Below are 18,087 nucleotides of genomic sequence, written 5' to 3'. Positions count from 1 at the left end.
TCTTGCAAACATGTGATTTTCCAGAAGTCTTACTTAGTCTTAATCATAGTTAAAGGAAGGCTGTGCAGTGTTTTCTTTCTTAAGTTAAATGCCCCACTAATGGAATATAAATGATTGTGTAGTTTTAAACATAAATATGCTGTTTATTTAACTGTTCATTCTTTGATCCCATTTGTCAGGGGAGTCATGCGGTGTCTGACTTTGGGAGGCAGAAAATCTAATGTGTTATTCAAGAAAAGGATGGGAGAATGGGAAAGTGTACACCATTCAGTTTGACAGCGTGGATGGCAATATGACAGAATCTATTATTGAGAATTGTGATAACTGGTCACTTAGACGCAGGACCAGAATGACAATGAAGCAGGTAGAGAGGCTGACTCATATGTAGAAAATAGGACAGGCAAGTCCGCAGTGGGGAGAATAAGCATAGACAGGAAGAGAATCATGAGATGGCTGCTTGGCCCGACGGCATTTACTTTACAGCAAGGAACCTCACGGATGAGCTGAGAGCGTGGATCAGCAAATGGGATTAGGATATTGTTGCAATTGTGAAAACATGTATGAAGGAAGGGCAGGGCTGCAACTCATTGTTTCAGGGTACAGAACCTTCAAGCATGAAAGAGGGGTTGCAAAATAGGGGGTGGGGGAAAATATTGAACTGCTGATCAGGAAGAACATTACAGCAGTATTCACGTTTCCTTGGAGGGTTCGATCAATGAGCCTAAATGGGTAGAAGTTAGAAATAAGAAAGGTGGTCACTTTGAGGTTATATTGTAGGCCAACAACAGACAGCAGGAATTAGAACAGATTTGCAGGAAAATTGCAGAACAATGTTAAAACAGCAGGATTACTGCAGTGTGGGGATTTAAAGTTGCCTAACGTCGAATGGGATTGCCTTAGTGGAGGGAGCTTAGATGAGGTGGAGTTTGTAAATTGCATTCATGGCATGTTTGTAAAGCAGTGTGTAGAATGCTTGAGCAGCTTACAATGCAGAAGTATGAATATTGATTTCTCTAATTTCAAGTAACCCTTGCATTCCCTCTTTCTCTGCCCCTAACCCACCCTAGTTGTCCTGCCAGTTCTACTGTTCCTTCGTAATCACCTCTTCCACATCCAACAATGGACCATTGTGGACTTCTTCTTTCCTTGATCATCAATGCCGGCTCTGATTTGTTCTGAACCATTTCATACCTCTAGTTTCCCTCCCCCCTGACTGTCAGTCTAACGAAGTGTTTTGACCCGAAACATCACCTAATCCTTTTCTTATTATTGAGGCTTTTGTGCTTTATTTGGTACTGCATTTGGTACCCTTCCATTAGCTAAAGTATTGTCTAATTCACCTCTACCCCATTGCAGAAATCAGACTATGGAACTGATGCACTACAATGCTGAGAACTATATTCCGCACTCTGTATCTTCTCCTTTGCTCCATCTATTGTATTTGAGTTTGACTTGATTGTATTTACAGTATGTATAAGATTATCTGATCTAATTACATAGCTTGTGAAACAAAGCTTTTCACTGTACCTCAGTACATGTGACAATAATGAACTGAAAGAGAGAAGTCTGTACTCATTCTTGGAGTATTGTTTACAGTTTTGTTCTCCATTTGTCTTTGAAGGCAGATCCAATAAGGTGGCCAAGAGGGAGTTGTTTTTGGAGAAAAGTTGAGCAGATTGGATTGCTACTCAAGAGAGCTTTAAAATGAGAGGTGATCCTACTGAAACATACTGTTGCTGAGGGGACTTGACCAGGTAGATGCCGAGAGGATGTTTCCTTTTGTGGGGGAATCTAGAACTTGGAAGCAAAATTTCAGAATGAATTGTTCCCATTAATGACAGAAAGAAGAAATGTCATCTTATAGTGGTTGTGAATCTTTACAATTCCCTGCTGCGGGGAGCTGTGGTGATGAGGTTATTGAATACATATTTAAAGCTGAGGGAGCCCGAACTTTGGATTATAAGGGTTAAGAGGACTAAGCAGTAAAATGAAGTTAAGGCTAAGATCAGATCGTCCATGGACTTACTGATTGGCAAACCAGGGTCAAGGGGCCACATGGCCTATTCCTGCTCCTATTTCTAATCTTATCTTTCTCCAGTCCCGAGATACCAGTTGGAGCAGTATGAAACCTGGGCAATTTATTCTCTCCCACAATTGCAAGGCAAATCTCTTGGCTCCTATATTTCATTGGTGGCAGGCAAGATCAATTTTGGTAAGAGATTTGGGGGGCTGATTTGACCTTGAGGCTGAAAGTATGTTTTCTGATGGTCTATGTCACCCAAATTCTCTGAATGTGATTTATTGATTTGTTAATGCATGGAAACTATGATAAATTAAACATGAATTCCATATTTCATCGCATGAAGCAGCAAGCCTTCTGCACTAAATAAATATTGAAATAGTTTCCATCATTTAGACCTTATTAAAGAAAGTCTGATAATAATTGACAAAGAAAACTATTGAGGTGGACTTAATCTATTTGTCTCTACTAATATTGAATTACTAATCAATAAAACACATAAAACAAGGTATCCCTATAAATCTGTGGGTTTTTCCATTGATTGTACGATTCAGTCAGTGCTTGGGTTGCTTCCAGTTTTTAATCTGAGGATCTAGAAATTGCAAAGGTTTCGGGCTGCTGATTACTATTTAATGACTCTTGCTAGAAAGTGTACTTGCAGGTTGGATGAGCATAAGATAAGACTTACCATTAAGAGGCATTATGGACAAACTGCTGGTGCTCAATGTCTAAGCTCACTTCATTTACTCCAAGATAATGGAGGGCCCATAGAATGGTTTTTACCAGGGATCAATCTACTTTGGAATGGATGAGGAAGAAAATGAAAGGGTTTTCAACTGAACATGTATATAAAGATCAAAAAAAAAAAAAAACAGAAAATGCTGGAATCACACACCAGGTCAGGTTGTATCTGTGAGAAAAGAAACAGAAGGTATGTTTCAGGTCAAAGATCCTTTGCCAGAACTTGTTCTGCTTGGTTGCAGATGCAGCCTGATGAATATTTCCAGGATTTGCTGGGGTTTAAAAAAAATATTCCCAGCAACTTTTTGATTTCAAATTTGAAGATGATGTTTTTCATCTGACATCAATAAATCTTTAGCCTTAATTTCTACACACAACTCAAAAGAAAAACATGCTGCATGGCTGAAAAATTGCCTTAACTGAGTCCAGAGCAACATTGCACACATGTGGATTTCTTGTATTTCAACTCTTCATTTTTCCCACAAGATTTTCATTTCCTCTAGTACCTTACTTCCCCCTAAAGTATAACATCTTGATGTGGTAGTGAAACACTGCCAAACAAGTAGCACAGGCCCTAGTTATGTGCAGTATGACTTATATCAAGCACAACCCATTAAGTTTGTTGAGTAAGGGAATTTTAAGATGTAAAGGCTGAGATGCTGATATGGTATTTCATGCAGTGAGGAACAGTACAAGAGAAAGTTGGAGACAGTGAGATCCAATAATTAAAGTTTAGAGATAATGATTAAAATAGTTAAAGCTGAAAACGAACTAGATTTTCAAAGAGGGAATGGAGGATTTTTATATTTGATCAAGGACAAGCAATTGTGACCCATTATTCACAGTTCCTTTATTGTGTGATCTAAATGTGATCTGGATGAAACAGTGTCTGGAGGAGGTTTCACTAGTTGCTTAGCTTGAGCTCAGGATTTCCGAGCAAGAAGAGCAGATGCCACCATTGTGGAGCATCACCCTACCGGGAGACAGGATTCTGGATAATAAGTGGTTGGCCAGTTATTCATGGGTTGCTGCTTCATGCTATGAAATATGGAATTCATGTTTAATTTATCATAGAGTAGGAAGAAGTAGCAAGTGTGGGACTCTCCTGGTGCATGTGGTACAGATGCTCAGCATTAGGATACTGCTCAGAATGACAAAAAATTGTAGTTAAGGATGGGGCATTGAAGGATCAGGAATTGTACATTGGGGAGCAAAAAGCATAGGAATGTTATTGTTATAGAACAGTCAGAATTCGGATGAAGAATGGGCATTTCAATAGGAGTCATAATGAGTCCCAAATGGTGTGTTGCCTCCTTCATAGCAGAGAAAAGACATAAGAAATGTAGTGGATGTTGTCTATGTTGATTGTAAAAATATGTTTTGAAAAAGTACATCATGAAACGATGGTTTATAAAAGCTGAGGCTCATTAACAGGGTAGTTGGAGTTAGTTTGCATAAGTATTTGGCTTAAGGACAGAAAATAGTGAGCTATTGTAAGTGAACATTTCTCAGAAAAATGCAAATAGTCTCACAAGGGCCAATGCCAGGTACTTTCATATGTATAAATGACTTGCATTTTGGAGTACAAAGTATAATTGTAATATCAGCAGTATCAAACTTGGAGGAGTGGGGACATGGCAAAGTGATGAATGCACTAAATGATAACAGCGAGGTTTAGATAGGCTGGCAGAACAGGTGGACAAATGATAAATGGAAGATAATACAGAGATGTGTAAAATAAAGTATTTGGTTAGAAGGCATGAGGAGATACAACATTGAGTAAAACTGAAAAGAGCATCTGGTATCGACTTGGACACAAATTCAGACAAAACAAAGTTGCTGTCAGCCATACAATTCCTGCACACAAACATCTGGGACTGGAGTTTAAAATCAAAGAGCCGTCCCATAGACTGAGCTAACAAGTCATGTTCACCCAAATTATACTTGGTGGTAACATGATGGACTCCTCCATCACAAAGCCTGGTTGTGTCCTGGCATCTGACAGGTCATACACAGCAGAGGGGCCAGTGCAATTGCAGAGGGGTGGACGGAATAGTCCTGCGAGTCTTATTTTGCTGCACACTACTGTATTAGGAAGGCAACTGGTGCCCTTTCTGAATGATAAACGGCTTTTGTATGGTGAACATGTGGATTGGCCAGGATTGCCAGCTTCCCCGATGTGTCAACTGTCATCGACTTCACTTGCAGTAATCCAGGCACTCCAGAAGAATTTGAAGCACTTCATGAATCAATTGAGTTTCCACTCGCTTGCCATATAATTGAGTGCTGAAGTTTGCAATGTTAAGCAACAGGAAGAATTTTCATTGACATTGATTTAATTCTAAAGAAAAAGCCTTTATAATCAAAATTTTCCTTTCCCTTTAACAGCTAACAGTGTCTTTAGGTTATTTTAAAGAAAAAGCGTGATTTTCATTGTGAATGACGTCACAATGGGATCCCGAATCTCATCTATACTATTACTAAAACGCTTTGTCTTGTTTGTAGCTGTCTGTGTGTATGTGTGTGTGCCAATTTCTATTTCCCTATTTTCTTCCAAACGCTAGGCCACAGCCTTCCAATTTTCACACATTCTACTCACATTTCCCCCGTCAAGTCGATAAACATCTTCCTGTTGCATTCCCACCTATATTTGTGCACTTTTTAATCGTTTAAAGTTTTTAAAAAACGGAAAAAAAACCAAGAGACTTCACAATCGACTCGGTAGGCAGGACGGCACTCCGGGAAGGAGGGGCACTCCAGCGCACTCGTAAAACACGACGCGACATCTGCCAGCGCTCGACACTTGGTGGCGAGGGTGCAGACCCGGGCTCTGGCTTGAGCCTGGTGCTCGAACTGGAGTGAGAGTCAAGCCCATGGCTTGCGATGTGGCTGTGACTTCCTGTCAGCCGAACCTGTCAGCCTGCTTATTTTAGAGCTATGGGTGAGTGGTAGAATATTTTGTTGGGAGATGGGCCCAACAGGTTTACACTTGGTCTAGTATCTCTGTACATATAAAACTCTGATCTTGGATGTTTGTGTATTTAATTGTGTATTCGTGTGTGTGTGTTTATTTGTTTATCTGTGATTCACATCTCCTCGAAAACACGATGTGTTAACGGTGAAATTTTTACATATTCCGATAGAGATTTATGCCATGATGTCAAAAATCGCCACATCTGAAAATTTGATGCATTATTTCCAGAGTTACTTATGAAAATGTTCAAAAAATTCAAATAACTTGGTAAATAAACGAGATGGTCTCGCTGATGATGTCACAATGGCCCTGCCTGCCTGTCTCTGCTCGCGCTGTCACAATGGATCTGCCAGCCTGCCTCTGCTCGCGCTGTGAGTGACGTCACCCCTGTTCTGTCTCCTGTACTTCTTGGCTTCTTAACTTTCACCTCTTTAAATTTGTCACTTAGAGTTTTTAAACTGTTGCTCAGGTCGTGCTGGGCTCCGCTGGGCACCTTGAAGTTCTATAACATTGTGGCGGCGGCCGTTATGTTTTCCACGCGCTGCGAGTTACGTCCCCCCCCCCCCCCAGACTCGCAGTCATTTGGTCACTGCCCGCTCGACTCGCATTCGGCCGGCCCTCCGCCCCGCCCTGCCCGCAGCCCAGCCGCCCTCCCCCCCCGGGCTCTGGATTGAAGCCGCTGAACACGCAATAATTTGGTTGGCCTTCCGAGGGCTTCAGAGGTCTTCCGAGGTCCCGCGAGATCCCGAGCGATCCCGAGTCCCGTCGCCCGCTCGTAGTCAGCCCTGTCCGCTCAGAGTCCGCGCCGCCTGCTTGCCGAGTTCAAGTCCGCCCTCTCCCTCTCTCTCCCCCCTCTCTCCCCCCTCCTCTCCCTTCTTCCCCCTCCTCTCCCCCACTCCCTCCTCTCTCCCTTCCTTTCCCCCTCATTGAGGGGACGGGACCCAACGGGTCCCACTTGGTCTAGTATATTACTAAAACTCATCTTGTTTGAACCTATATCTGTATATATCTATATTTGTACATTTGTACTTATATTTGCACAAAAACGGTACGCGATAGCGCCACAAATTTTCATCCACCTTACTCGCCATTGTCCTGGCATGTAAATGAAACAAGTTACGTTCAGATTGATGGTATATTTTACAAGTTATTCACATTTTAAACTTTACAAAAACCACTTTACAAATCCACTTTTCCACTTCCCCTGACCATCAACCACATTCGACGTCACAAGGGGATTCCAAATTTCTTTTTTTTTAAATTGCGATTTTCATTGACGTTGATTTTATTCTAAAAAAAACTCCGATTTAATCCAATTCTGTTTTCATTAACAGCTAACATTGTGTTTAGGTTATTTTAAAGAAAAAACGTAAATTTTATTGAGAATTTCATTTTTATTTAAACTGCGTTTTCATTGTGGGGGGGGGGGGGGAGATAGGGGCGAGGTGAGGAGGGGGGGAGCAGGGGGATAGAGGGAGAGAAGGGGTTAGGGAGGGGAAAGGGAGGGGGAAGTGGGGGAGGTGAGGAAGATGTGGGGGAGGAGGGATGATTGAGGGAGAGGAGGGGGTAGGGAGGGAGAGGAAAGGGAAAGTGGGGGAGGTGTGGAGGGAGAGGAGGGGGGAGTGGGAGAGGTAGGAAGTGGGGGATAGAGGGAGAGGAGGGCAGTGGGGGAGTTGAGGCGAGAAAGTGGGGGGAATGGGATGGGGGAGGTGATGAGTGGGGAAGCAGGGAGGGGAGAGGGGTTATGGAGGGCGGGAGAGAGTGACTGATGATGGGGGAAGAAGAGGGAAGGAGAGGTGAGGGAGAGAGTGGGGGAGGGGAGGGGGGAGGGGAAAGAAGAGGGAGGGTGAAGAGGAAGGGGAGGGAGTGCTGGGGATGAGGGGGAATGTTGGAGGATAATAGGGGTAGGAAGAGGGATGGCGAGGTAATGGAGGAGGGGAGGGGGAAAAGGGACGATGGGATGGAGGGGGAGAGGGGAGGAAGCAGAGGAGGATTGGTGGAGGATGGGGGAGGTACGATAATGGAGGAAGGGAATAGGGGACTGAAGAGGGACAGTGAGATGCATTCACATTGATCTTATATTTTACTAGTTATTGCCATTTAGAACTTTTAAAATGTTGCAGCCGCACTCCCAGTTGCCGGCCGCACCTGCGCAGTTGGGGAGGGTTGCCGTGACTCGTGTCACAGCGCAGATCTCTGGCGTCACAACGGGAACCCATCAGCCATGCCTGTGCAGTTGGGGGCTACGGGTGAGTGGTGGAATATTGCGTTGGGGGACGGGCCCAATGGGTCCGCACTTGGTCAAGTGATGCTCTAACACTGCAGTCTGGACTTGTAATGTTCTCTTTGCTCCTCCTGTTCCTATTACATCTTTCCCTTCTCACATTAAACCTCTAGTTCTAGATACCCCTACCCTAGGAAAAAGACTGCATTCACCCCATCTATACCCCTCATGATTTTAGACAAAACATAATGGGCCCAGCATCGACCCCTGAGATACATCACAAGGCATTTATAAGGTCATAAGGAATAGGAATAGAATTAGGCCTTCGGCCCATCAAGTCTATTCCGCCATTCAATCATGGCTGATCTATCTCTCCCTCCGAACCCCCTTCTCCTGCCTTCTCCCCATAACCTCTCACATGTCTCCATTCAGAAAAATAACTTACAACCACCACCTCAGTTTCCTTCCATTAAGCCAGTTCTGTATCCAGTTAACTAGCTCTCCCTGGATCCCATGCGATCTAACCCTTCAGAGCAACCTACCAAGCAAAATCTTATCAAAGGCCGTATAGAGGTCCATGTTGACTATATCGATGGCTGTACTCATCAATCATTTTGGTTATTTCTTCAAAAACCATAATCAAATTCATGAGCCATGATTGTCCATGCACAAAGCCATGCTGACATGTATATCTTATCTTTGCAGTTCTTATCTCTGATGTTGCAATACTGCTGCTCACCACCATATGGGACAATGGTGTGTTATTTCCTTCTCCCATTGGGCAGAAAGCACACAATCTTGATTAGCATGTCCCACTAGATTCAGAAACAGCTATTAAACACTTCTCTCTTGAGTTAGGCTCTCAGGGGTCGATGCTGGGCCCATCTCCCAACCTATCTCACTGTGGATCTTGCACTTTTTTACAGCAATTTTTCTGTAACTGTGTTGATGTAACATTGTAATTCTATATTGTGCATACTGATATTCTCCTCTTTGTACTTCATGTTATAGTTGTATATAATTTGATCGTGCTTGTGAAAAGTATGATTTGACAGGATGTAGCTTTCTTGACCTGGTACAAAAAGAAAGCTCAAATAGGCTGTATGCAAGGTAGCTTTAGTTTAATGGACCAGCATGTATGGAAAAGATTTGTTTTAACATGAAGCCAGAGAATTTAGTGAATTAGTATGTGGTATTAGAGTGATAAATCTGATGTTGTAGCTCTTACCTCGACATATGGTAAGATGGTATTGTGTCATTGCTCCATGCTATAATCCCAGAAAGGCAAATGGCTGCCTTTGGCCTTCTGGTCCCACTGTAGCACACAGCAGCTACCTCATGACATTAAGTTCTTCAACAGGATTATAATGGCTTAGTGTATGAACCCTGGGGCTCTTTCCCTGTCACCTTTACCTCTTCTCGCTTCCCTGCTGCCGTGGAAAATGTGGCTCAGAAAGAGCCTGAGCCTTGCTGCGATTTAAAGCTGGCATCTGCTTGAAACTCACAGAGGAAGTAAGTAAGTAAGTAAGTAAGTTTATTGGCCAAGTATTCACATACTAGTAATTTGCCTTGGTGCTCCGCCCACAAATAACAACATGACATACAGTGGCAGTTACGAATGACTCAGAAAACACTAAACATTAATAATAATAAAATATTAATTATAAAACACCATTGATCAAGCATGTGAACCAACAAAATACCAAGTCAAAGATACCAGGGGTCAGAGATGATCTTGCCCACTCGCTTCCTGGCCCTTGCAGTTTACAGTTCATCAATGGAGGGAAGGTTGCAGCCAATAACCTTCTCTGCTGATCGGACGATTCGCTGCAGCCTCCAGGTGTCGTGCTTGGTGGCTGAGCCAAACCAGCATGATGGAGAAGGTGAGAACAGACTCTATGATGGCCGTGTAGAATTGGACCATCATTGCCTGTGGCAGATTGTGCTTCCTCAGCTGCCGTAGGAAGTACATCCTCTGTTGTGCCTTTTTGACTGTGGAGTCGATGGTAGCCCTCCACTTAAGGTCCTTGGAGATGATGGTTCCCAGGAACTTAAAAGACTCCACAGATGTGACTGTGGTGTTGTTGATGGTGAGTGGGGTGAGGGGAGGGGGAGCTCTCCTAAAGTCTACAATCAATTCCACTGTCTTAAGAGCATTGAGCTCCATGTTGTTGCGATGACACCAGGACGCCAGCTGTGACACTTCGTGTCTGTCAGCAGATTCCTCCCCATCCTGGATCAGTCCAATCAGGGTTATGTCGTCCGCAAACTTGAGAAGCTTGACAGAGGTGTCTGTGGTGGTGGAATCGTTGGTGTAGAGAGAATAGAGGAGAGGAGAGAGTACGCAGCCTTGCGGTGCTCATAAACTGAGTGTTTGCGGGTCCGAGATGCGCTTTCCCAGCCCCACATGCTGCTTCCTGTCTGTCAGGAAGCTGGTGATCCACCGACAGGGGTTCAGGCACAGTCAACTCGGAAAGTTTGGAGTGTAGTAGCTCTGGCACAATGGTGTTGAATGCAGAGCTGAAATATACAAACAAGATCCTCGCAAGGTCCCCTGGCGGTCTAGGTGCTGTAGGATGAAGTGCAGGCCCAGGTTGACTGTGTCATCCACAGATCTATTGGCCCGATATGCCCGAACTGAATAGGATCCAGCAGGGGTACCATAGGATCGTGATATTTTCAGCTTGGCCAGCACAAGCCCTTTGAGTGTCTTCATGACTACAGAGTCATTAAGACAAGTAATCATTGCCTTTTGGGGTACAGGGTCAATAGTACATTGGACAGTAGGACAGTACATGTTTGCAGGGACTGGTTGAAAATTTCTGTATAGACCAGTGCCAGCTGTTTGGCACGGAGCTTAAGAGTAGTGGCGGAAACATTGCCAGGTCCTGGAGATTTCCAGCATTTTTGTTTTCTGAAAAGCCTCTCCACCTCCTCTATTTTTATTGTTGATATTGGATAAATGATGTTGTACAGCAGAGAGGGTGTGGTTGATTGGGTGTGAAGTGGTCATTGGAGGTGGATGGGTGTAGAAGGGCCCAGTCTTTGCAGACTGAGGTCAGGCTGTGAGTGGGTGTGAAGTGTTGGTTGGGGTGGGAAATGGTCCAGTCTTTTCGTACTGGAGTCTTGCCTTAAGTAGGTGTGAAGTGGTGTATAGGAAGGAGAGGGTGCAGGGTCCATTCTTTGTAAACTGTGGTCTGACTGTGTTGGTTGGGGAGGGGGGGGGGAGGGGAGGAGAGGGTAACAGGGTTACGTTTCTGATTTTCAAACCTGCAGTAAAACCCATTCAGGTCGATGGTCAGCTGACGATTGTCCAAAGTGCGGGGGGGGCTTTCCTCTTGTAGCTGGTAATTTCTTGCAAGCCCTTCCAAACTGAAAAAGAGTCACTAGCTGAGAACTTGCTCCTCAACTTCTCAGAGTACCTTTCCTTGGCAGCTCTGATTCCTCTTCTCAGCTTGTACTTGGCCTGCCTGTAGAGGTCTGCATCCCCGCTCCTGCAGGCCTCCTCTTTAATAATAATAATAAATTTTATTTAATGGGCGCCTTTCAGACATCTCAAGGACACCTTACATAGTAATCGGAATAACATATAATCGGAATATAACAAGTAATAAAGCCATCACAGAGACACAAATTAAAAACAGAATTCAATCCAAAAACAGAAAATCAAAAACACAGTGTGAAGAGAGAGCAGCGGCAGCCAAAGCGCGCCAGCGTCCACTCTCTCTTCACGGCAGCCATCTTGGACACAGACCTACAGGACTACAATTAGACAAAAAAATCTTCCCCCCACAGTGGATAGCACTGTGGAGGAAGGCACAATGTCCAGTCGCCACCCCATGTTCACCCCAAAGTCAGGCCTATTGAGGCCACCGCAATTGCCTCTACGGAGGCCCGATGTCCCTGGCCGTTCTCACCGGGTGGTCTTGCCCCGGCGTCGGGAGAGTCCTTTCGGCGGCTGGGCCACCTGGAACGGCCGCTTCCTGGCTGGAGATCGCGGCTGCCGAAGCCGACAAGGCCGCGCCGGTTTGGAGCTCCCAGGCTCCCGATGAAAAAGTCGGCGCCGCCTCTCCGCACTGCCGCCTCTCCGTACGCCGCCTCTCCGCTCCGCAGACCCGCAGCCCGGAGATGTTGCTCTTGGCGGTCCAGCGCGTCGCTCCAGCGCGGCGACCCAGGCAAGGCGTCGCCCGCTCCACTTCGCTCCGCTCCAGCGCTCCAACGCTGTGCCGCCGCCGAGGCCAAGTTGCTGGGCGGTCCCCGCCAGGAAACGGCGCTCCAAGCCCGCAGGTAGGCCACGAGGACGGGTCGACGGGCAGCCCGGAGAAAAGGCTGCCACACCGACCAGGTAGGGACCTAGAAATAAAGTTACACCTACCCCCCCACATTAAAAAGACCATATCCCCTACAAACAAAAAACAGGACTCACTAAAAACTATTAAAAAAAACGAATTTAAAACGGACGGCTGCTGGCCAGCAGCCGTTCACCAAGATGGCTCCTCCTCCTCTTTAGACACCAGGAAGCATTGGGGTCTGGTAAATGGAAGTGTTTATCAGCCACTTTGTGCTCATCATGACCTTAGATTGGGATCTTTCTCGATGGACCTGATTTGCTGCAGGAAGACAGTGCAACAATGTTTTCATGACCAGGCTCAGACGCAGAGAATGAATGCACTGGGAAAGCTACTGGGAAAGGTCATGTCAGCATGAATCATCAGCCACTGACGAGGGGTATGCTTGTTAGTGACATTGATTCATTTTATACTTTTATGTGATTATAAAATTACAAAAGACCCACCATGATGTCACATATGTATACCAACCTGGAAAACCAGCAAGACCTGTCCAAGAGTTTTTTTTTTAAATGACACATCCTGCAGGAATTTTAAATTGCCATTTCATTTCAAACCAATTAATTATATAAACTTCATAGAACGTAGAAAACTACAACACAGGAACAGGCCCTTCAGCCCACAATGCCTATGTCAAGCATTATTTCAAGATGAATTTATCTCTTTTGCCTGCACATGAAGCATATCCCGTCATTCCCATCATATTTCTGTGACCATCTAAAAGCTTTTTAAATACCATTATTGTATCTGCCTCCTCCACCAACACCCCTAGTAAAAAGCACGCTCCAGGCACCCACCACTCTCTGTGTAAACACTTGCCTTGCACATCTGCTTTAAACTTTTCCCTCTTACCTTAAAGCCAGATATATATTCTGATTATCTACCCTATCTATGCTATTCATAATTTTATATACTGCTCACCTCAATCTCCTGCAATCTATGACACAACATCTCCTTATAGTTAACAAGACCAAGTGGGACCCGTTGGGTCCCTGTCACACGGGAAGCCTGGTCCCCCAACACAATTACCTCGCCATCCCTCCTCCTACCCCTATCCTCCTCCATTCCCCCTCATCCTGCAGAACTCCCCCCCTGCTCTTCATCCTCCCACTTCTTTCCTCTCTCCTCCTCCCCTCCCCCACTGCCACCCTCACCTCTCCCTCGCTCACCTCTCCCTCTCCATTCCACTACCCTCAGTCAATGAAAATCAAGATGTTTTCTAAAAATGAAACCTCCCACCATCCCACCCCTCACAATGAAAATCATGGGTTTTTTTTAAAAAGGGATTTTTTTTCCCGCGATTTTTTTAATGTAAATAGAAACCGTCCCCCTATCCCACCCCGCAACTATGAAAATCGCAATTTTTTTTCAAATGTAGTGCTGTCGTGTACCCTTTTGCCGTAATTTCAGGATCATACTCATCACAGACACGCACACAGATGGACATAGAAACAAACAAGTTGAGAGTTTTAGTAATATATACTAGACTAAGTGGGACCCGTTGGGTACCATTCTCACACGGGCACACCCAACGCAATATTACACCTCTCCACCAATTCCAATATTCCACCACTCACGCATAGCCCCCAACTGCGCAGGCGCGGCTGACGGGTTCTCGTTGTGACGCCCCTGAACCCCCCTCCTCCCCACTCCCCCCCCCCCACTCCACCCATTGCCCTTCCCCCCTCCACGCACTCACTCCATCCCCCCCCTCAAAACCCCGCCCCATCCACTCTTAATGGCTCTCCGGCAGCGCAGCCATTCCCTCCCATTGGGTTCCCATTGTGACGTAGAACACGCAGGTATTACTGCACAGGTGCAGCTGATGGGCACGGCAAGTGGAAAATGGATTTATCTATCTATCTTCTATACTATTACTAAAACTCTCACCTTGACCACTTCCGGTCTGCCTTGTATTAAATATGCGCAAAGATTCTACCCTATATCGCTAGGATTTTTTCGCCACCTTACTCACCGTTCTCCTCCACTCCAAGCCACCAGGTTTTGTTCAGATCGGTGAAAGATTACAAAAGTTATGAAGGTTTAAATAATCGTGAGATCAGCAGTTTGGTCTTCTGGCCATGAAGGTAATGCCCCTTCCGGCACCCGCCGTCCGGCGGGGAGAATAAAGCTGAAGCGGACTGTGAGCGAGGGGCTGTGCTCTGTGATCGGGGGCTGTGCTCTACGAGCGGGGGCTTTGCTCTGCGAGCGGGGGCTGTGCTCTGCGAGCGGGGGCTGTGCTCTGCAAGCGGGGGCTGTGCTCTGCGAGCTAGGATCTGGGCTCTGCAAGCGGGGGCTGTGTTCTGCGAGCGGGGGCGGCCACCACCACGACGACCCGGACGCTGATGTGTGCAGCCGGGGACGAGAGCCGTTGAGTGAGTCTGGAACAGGTGAGTGCAGTCAGAGCCGGGGCTGGGAGCCACTGAGCCTACACACCCCTCTCCCTCCCTCCCCTCCCTCACCCCCACACCACCACCCCCACGCCACTCCCCTTCCCTGCACCCCATCTCCCCTGCACCCCACCTCCCCTGCACCCCCCCTCCCCTGCACCCCACCTCCCCTGCACCCCCCCTACCCTGCAACACCCTCCCTTGCACCCCCCCCTCCCCTGTACCCCGCTCCCCTGCTCACTCACAGTTCACTCAGTCACAGCTTGTGGACTCACAGTTCACTCAGCCACGACTTGTGGACTCACAGTTCAGTCATTCACAGCGTGACCTCAGAAATCAATCTGAACGACACGTGATACACCACACAACAGGATAATTGTCTAAAAATTGTATCGCTATCGCGTACAGTTTTGGTGTAGTTCCGGGATCATATAGGGAGACAGATACACACACACACACACACACACACACACACACACGTACACACACACACACACACACACACACACACACACACACACACACACACACACACACACACACACACACACACAGAAACAATCAAGATGAGTTTTAGTAATATACAGATTAGCAATGTTACAATATTTTGAGATTTTAAAAATCAAGTCTGCAATTTATCCCATCAGATAAATCATAAAAAGAAGTTTAATTTGACACCTAATTCACTTTCATATCTTCAGTATTAAAAAAGTTATGGCCATTTTCATACTCGGAAATTAGCATCATTGCTATTCCATTAACTTAACACAAAAGCTGTGATCAAGGACAGTCAAAAGCCCATAACTTAAAAATTAAGAGAACTGAAAGAAATGTTCAGTTATTATAGATTGAAGCATTCTGAAACAAATATTAAACAATCTTACTTGGATGACCTGAAATTAAAGCATATAATTAGTTAGTTACCCAATTGTAGCTAATTACAAAATTCAATTAGTTGATCTAAATATCTATCCATTTCCTAAGAAAGGGTTAACATTTTAAAATAGCCTAAGTGTCCAAATAACATTCACACAAGAATTCACCATATAATATGATTTTTAAATCTCATTGTCATGGATTTATAGGCCAAATGGAAGGAATTTAGTGTTTAATTCCCGTAAATCAATGGCCATTTTAATCATCTTTTGAGTGGGTTTTTGAGGAACGCGATCGTTTGGAACATTGCGGTTGCGGTGAATTTAAACCCCATATCGGCAGGAAAAACACTGCCGGTTCGTATGGGTCCTAAATCACCGTTTCGCAACGTAAAATGTGGATTAAAGGCATCTTAAGAAGCACTTTTATACGTAAAATAAACGGCTTTCCTTTACCTGTCCCGTACGTGAAATCCGTCCCCGTTGTCGGCATTGACGGCATTAGAAGCTGATTTTTAAATTACTCCAGTGCTGAAATTGTCGTGCGATTTAAAAAAAAAAATTCACCAAACGGCCGTCAGAACAATTCTTCAGCAAAAGCTTGCACTCCAAAAAAATATATCCTTGACAGGTAGGAGTAAAAACGCATTTTAAACCCGCCCCCCCCCCCCCCTCAAAGGCGCCAAAGTCGCGCACACAGCCAGTGGCAGAACTGCAGCGCCGCTGAAGGTAAGTTTTGTAACATACCTATATAGATAGACAGATACCACCTAATCCAGGCAGCTTTCTGGTAAACCTCCTCTGCACACTTTCTGGTCTTAATTTGAAGGTAAGTGATTTGTATGGGAAGAATAATTTACTAGTACAGGAAAATTCATCTACTAGAGATGCAGTGCTTTGAATTTTCAGATTAGATGTGACAGAGGAACGTGCTGATGAGAATGGGAATTTCATGTGCCTCAAGTTACTGACTTTTTATGTTACAACTAATGCTTTCTGGATTATATTGATCTGTTCTTTCAAAAACGTAATAGGAAAAACAAAGGAATGTTGAACTTTCAACGACACGCCATCCTGACTTGGAAATATATCACTGGTCTTTTATCATCACTGGGTCTAAATCTTGGAACTGTACCCAACAATAAATGGCCAATATTTTGACCAGAAAAACGACAATAGTTCAAGAATGTGGTTCACCACCATCTTTTCACAAGCCATTACGAATGGGCAATAAACGTTTGCTTTTCCAGCAATGTCCATATCGCATAAATGGATTGAAAAATTACATAGCTAAACCTAGCCTAATAATGATGCACTCAAAAGCAATCTTCCATTGTTACAATCAAATGTAGGAATTGTTAAAGACCATGATAAAGCAATTACAGAGTTACAAAAACATTTAACTACATCAGATCATGATCACAGAGAAATTGGGCAAGAAATTATTTCATATAAGTCTCATCATGAGAAAAGACATTCAACTATTGAATGACTTAACCCAGAACAGCAATTTTCCACATAATCGAGATATCTTGGCAGATGGTGAGAAGTGCTTTGAGAGGCTGGTCATAGAAACATAGAAAATAGTTGCAGAAGGCCGTTTGGCCCTTCGAGCCTGCACCGCCATTCATTGTGATCATGGCTGATCAGCCACAATCAGTAACCCAGGCCTGTCTTCTCCCCATATCCCTTGATTCCGCTAGCCCCTAGAGTTCTATCTAACTCTCTTTTAAATTCATCCAGTGAATTGGCCTCTACTGCCTTCTGTAGAATTCCACAATTCTCAACTCTCTGGGTGAAAACGTTTATTTTTAATTTTTTTAATTTTTTAATATTTTTATTAGAAGTACGGTAAGTTACAATAATACACAACACATATGTCTTAATACATTTTTTGTACCGCTTCATTTTTTGAGCTTTAAGAAAAAGATAGAAGTAAAGGAAGTAAGGAAAGTGCGCAAGAGTCGTGAAGGTGCAAGAGAGTGTTGAGAAAAGAAAGCCCCTTAGAAAAGAAGTTAGAGAAGGAAGTAAAGAAAGAAAGTAGACCCTAGAAAAGAAGGAAAAAGAAAGGAGAAACAATCGCTCTATCATAACATTAAACTCCGCAGAAAGGGGACTACCAACCAAGTCTGATTTTGTTGTTTTACGCCCCCGTTACCAGATCCTGGTACCATTTATTTATTTATTTATTTTTAAAATTACTATTGCACCTCATGCTTGTAATAGTTCAAAAACGTAGACCACGTCTTTTGGAATTGGTCTGCTTTACCTGCTAAGAGGAATCTCATCTCTTCCAGATGTAGTGTTTCAAACATATTTGATATCCACATTTTTATTGTTGGTGTGGGCGCATTTTTCCAGAATTTAAGTATGAGCTTTTTTCCCATTATTAGCCCATAATTGAGTAAGTTCTTCTGAAACACGTTTAGTTCAGGGTTACCTTCCGATATTCCAAAAATGATCCATTCTGGTTTTGGTACCAGTTTTATTTTGATTAATTTTGTAAAGATATCA

Source organism: Amblyraja radiata, chromosome 24, assembly GCF_010909765.2.
Source record: "Amblyraja radiata isolate CabotCenter1 chromosome 24, sAmbRad1.1.pri, whole genome shotgun sequence".
Classification (NCBI taxonomy): domain Eukaryota; kingdom Metazoa; phylum Chordata; class Chondrichthyes; order Rajiformes; family Rajidae; genus Amblyraja; species Amblyraja radiata.
Note: the sequence above shows the minus strand (reverse complement) of the source record.